The sequence below is a fragment of the Periplaneta americana genome, chromosome 6 (assembly GCF_040183065.1).
Source record: "Periplaneta americana isolate PAMFEO1 chromosome 6, P.americana_PAMFEO1_priV1, whole genome shotgun sequence".
NCBI lineage: Eukaryota > Metazoa > Arthropoda > Insecta > Blattodea > Blattidae > Periplaneta > Periplaneta americana.
In genome coordinates, this window is record NC_091122.1 from 181,224,477 (window position 1) to 181,229,368 (window position 4,892).

Consider the following 4,892-nt stretch of genomic DNA (forward strand, 5'->3'; position numbering starts at 1 on the left):
AATAATAATAATAATATTAATTATATCCATGAGCAGGCTTAAGATAAGATGTGTAATTCCTAAGTTATTGATTGTTGTCAACTTGCCGGTTATGATAATACATCAATATTATTTTCTTTGCTTGCTTTATACTGAACTTTATAAAGTATACTCGAACTAAAGCAATTATATTTTGTGAGAGGGGGTAGAAGTTATCCCGGGCAGGGATGTTAATATGAATTTATGAGAGGGGCATAACTTTCGAACAGGGCGAAAATCCCCCCATCCCGTCTTTTAATTCAAACCCTACTTAAAACACTTATAAAAATAGTGTTTATATCACAAAAAAGGATTAGAAATGAAGGAAAAGCAAATGAAAACGGCCCTTTTTCCTTTATCTAAAGCCCTTTCTGTTAAGTACTATAGCCTATGTATAGGCCTATTATATTTGTAATCACTGATCAGTAAATCTTAATAGCTTTCATAAGAGCGAAGCGCTTTATAATTTTAAATATTCAATTTTTTCCCCGTCAATGTAATTTAATAATTTTTCTAATGTGACTTGGTACTTTCTCCTGGAAATAGTATACACAGTACATGAGCTTATTGTATCATCTGGTCCCATGGTGTAATGGTTAGCACTCTGGACTCTGAATCCAGCGATCCGAGTTCAAATCTCGGTGGGACCTACTTTTTTTTTTTTTTTGTAGTTCAAAACACTGTTTCGTTGTACACATTACGTTATGTTCTATTATTATACGCCTGGTGATGTTTTATTATATACATATTTATATAAAGATATTTTATTTATTTGTGTAGTAAAATTTGTAGATGGCAGCAGTAGCCAAACGTCAAGAGAGAGGATAGTACGTTAGCGCCAAACGCAGAGCAGTGGCGAAGTGAAGAGTTTCAGTCACGTGAGCTCAGCCGCTAACGATGCAGGCGACAATTTCGCTCTGAATGAAAACTTCAAATTTGCGATTAAACAAAACGTTTACTCAATACAATGATGATCGTACTTAGAGTTGTTGTAGCGAATTTAAAAAAGGGATTTTGTAGGTCTTGGATAGCAGATGTTGCAATTGGCACTTGGATCACTGTAGCATTAAACGATAAGGATTTTTCGAATTCGATAGTGCTCTGAATGTGGATTTTTCAAATTTGCACTTCGATCACTAAGGTTTTGAGGTATCCATACATTCTCAATTATTTACAAGATAACGTTGGCAGTTGGTACGTTACAAATTGTAAATACTGAAGCAAATAAAATTTATTAAAGAGCATATTAATTATGATACTTAATCACTCATTTAAAGTTTGTGTGACTACAACCCGTGTATATTTTTGTGTGGCTTTACTTTGTTTATAGTGTTTTTTCTCTCTCTCTTTATTTCTTGTGTAGCTTTACTTTGTATATAGTGTATTTTTTTCTGTTTATTTCTATTTTTGTATTTGTATTCCTGGTGTTGTGGAAGAGAAGGCCTGATGGCCTTAACTACACCAGAATAAATAAATAAATAAATAAATGTTTGTTCAAAACTTGGGCATTGGCCTACACATGAATAGAATGACCAGATTCACATCGATAAAAAAAAAGAGGACACAAAGCTTCAAAAAGGATGACATTGTTCGAAAAAAGAGGGCAGAAAATATGTACTTAGATGGTAGGCTTAGGCTTATATTATACTTTAATTTATGTAAATATCTATTTTATTACAAAATATTTGCAGTACAGATTTAGACTTATATCATACTTAAAAGTAAATTAATATCTATTTTATTACAAAATATTTGCAGTGCAGTTTTAGACTTATATCATACTTAAAAGTAAATTAATATTTATTTTATTACAAAATAATTATGACAAAATTAATAATAATGATTTTACAGTTAACTACATATGAAAGTCAAAGGAACTGTAATTATTAAAGAGGACAGAAAATGTTTATTTAGACTTACATTCGCTCCTCGATCTCTCAATTTACTAGCAACCTGTGAGCAACGACTATAACAAGAAGGATCAAAGAGTGTTATGATCGTTGGCAAAGAGTATATTCCATCGATGCTGCTGCCACCTACAGGAAAATTACTTGAAAAAGGGCGTCAAATCAGATAATTTCAAAATATCAGGCGTACATACAAGTTACGAAAAGGAGGACATTTGTTGATTTTTAAAAAATCCGCCCGGACCCCGCACAAAGTCCTAAAAAAGAAGACATGTTCGGACAAAAGAGGACGTCTGGTCACCCTACACATGACGGTCGCACCATTTCAGTGAGCATGTCATTAAAGTACACCTACTCATTAAAGTACAGGTGTTCAGCCAATGACAACTCAGCTTACAGGTGTTCAGCCAATGACAAGTCAGCTTTGTACCGTTATAAAACCGCAAGTATCGATTATTCTCGGATATGCAATCGAAAGAGAATTAGCGAAAAGTCACGGAGGCTGGAAATCCAATACTGTCGCAGAAGGTTATGTTCTGTTACTATAATAATTAGAGTTAATTGTAAATAATATTCCAAATAAATTCAATTTGTCATCTCGTTTTTCAATTCTAAATCAATTTTCAGGTTATGCCAGAGTAATGTTCATCTTATTCTGTGCCAAGGTCAATGAAATTCGGCCTCGGAAAAAATCAATACTTTCGCGTCTGCGCACATCTCACAATTCAGGTCAGTTCGCACATAACCATAATTTTGAATACTTTCAAGTCAGAAATATGGTCGAGCATAAAAAGTCGTATGAAACTTGCCTATAATGGTAATTAAGACGCTCGTATGAAAATTATGAAACGAGCTTGCGCTCGTTTCATAAACAATCATACTTACGTCTTAATTACTATCATTATAGGCGCGTTGCATAATGTACTATTATACTTCGGTACTCGATACTGACAGAAAAAGGAACAAGTGTATACTGAGGGTCACATAGGAACCGTTCCTAAACAGCAAATATTGCCGTCTTGTCAGTGTTGCCAACTGTTACCAGATATCACACGATCCTACGTACTAAATTACTTATTTACTTACCATAATTTATGTTGGAAGGTTATTCTAAATGATTCAATAATTTGTAACACATTTTCGTAGGCAAACTACACGAGAAAGGGATCAACATGTTAAGTATTTTGTCTGGCAATATGCAATTCACTCATGAAACCTAACCTAAAAATGTATTTTGTTTTATTATTTTATTTATTTTATTGGGTTATTTTACGACGCTGTATCAACAGCTAGGTTATTTAGCGTCTGAATGAAATGAAGGTGATAATGCCGGTGAAATGAGTCCGGGGTCCAGCACCGAAAGTTACCCAGCATTTGCTCATATTGGTTGAGGGAAAACCCCGGAAAAAACCTCAACCAGGTAACTTGCCCCGACCGGGATTCGAACCCGGGCCACCTGGTTTCGCGGCCAGACGTGCTGACCGTTACTCCACAGGTGTGGTGTATTTTGTTTTGACCACATGAAATTATTAGTGCTAACTCCGAAAACTTACCTGACCATGGTCTTGAATTATAACCACAATGCAACATATAAAATAACTATTATGTATTAATACTGATATTAATTAATTATTAGTATGTTCAAATTTCATTAGCTTCCAGTAACCGGCTCAGAAATCTAGTTCAATTTTAATTTCATGGAACTCTAGTACCGACAAATGTTGTCGATATTTGTCTCAGCTGCCAACATACCAGTTACAAAATCACTACCATTTGCAGTATTTGCCAGTATGGAAATTCGAAAAGAAGTTGGCAAAAGAAAATTCAACCTGCAAACTAGAAAATCACCATAATCCACTAACATAAGTAGTAATGGGGGGAAAATGGTTAGGTTTCACCCTTAGAGTATGAAGTAAGCTGACTTGGACTATAGAGGAGAAAGATTTTACAGCCCTTTTCTCTGGATTATTCACATCTGAACATCGGGTCTTCCTGCTGGTCTTTTAAATTATTTAGGACTGGGGAAAGGATGACGAGAACAGTCCGTCTCAAAATATAGATGCACTGTGTGCAGTATTTCTGCCCGAACTCTCCTTGTCGATTTACGTTCCACTTTCTTCGCCCTATTTCCGCAAAGCACAGGACTACAGCATAGAGCTATTAATTCGTGCAGGCATCTTCATGCCCTAAATGTCTCATCTGAAAATGTTTGCAGTTGGATTTATAATTCTAATAGATGTTAGTTCCTTAGAAGAAATTCAAGTCAAATTTTCGCCTAGTTTCGAAGCTGATAGATACGTTACTGATATGTAATTTTGCAAAGCAATTCGGTTAGGCCTTTTGTGCCGCAATATCTTTATATGAAGAATTTTTAGATTCGATAGGTTTGGAAGTAAATCCCGAAAAGACGAAGTATATGATTATGTCTCGTGACCAGAATATTGTACGAAATGGAAATATAAAAATTGGAAATTTATCCTTTGAAGAGGTGGAAAAATTCAAATACCTGGGAGCAACAGTAACAAATATAAATGACACTCGGGAGGAAATTAAACACAGAATAAATATGGGAAATGCGTGTTATTATTCGGTTGAGAAGCTTTTATCATCCAGTCTGCTGTCAAAAAATCTGAAAGTTAGAATTTATAAAACAGTTATATTACCGGTTGTTCTTTATGGTTGTGAAACTTGGTCTCTCACTTTGAGAGAGGAGCATAGGTTAAGGGTGTTTGAGAATAAGGTGCTTAGGAAAATATTTGTGGCTAAGAGGGATGAAGTTACAGGAGAATGGGGAAAGCTACACAACACAGAGCTGCACGCACTGTATACTTCACGTGACATAATTAGGACCATAAAATCCAGACGTTTGAGATGGGCAGGACATGTAGCACGTATGGGCGAATTCAGAAATGCATATAGAGTGTTAGTTGGGAGCCGGAGTGCAAAAGACCTTTGAGGAGGCCGAGA

The 4,892-nt window shown here is 35.3% G+C and overlaps 1 non-coding gene across 1 annotated transcript; it reads left to right on the top strand.

Moving 5' to 3' along the window:
• The first annotated feature begins 596 nt into the window (after positions 1-596).
• Positions 597-668, top strand: TRNAQ-CUG (transfer RNA glutamine (anticodon CUG)). The gene has a single exon. It is a non-coding gene; the product is annotated as a tRNA-Gln (tRNA).
• The last annotated feature ends 4,224 nt before the right edge of the window (positions 669-4,892 follow it).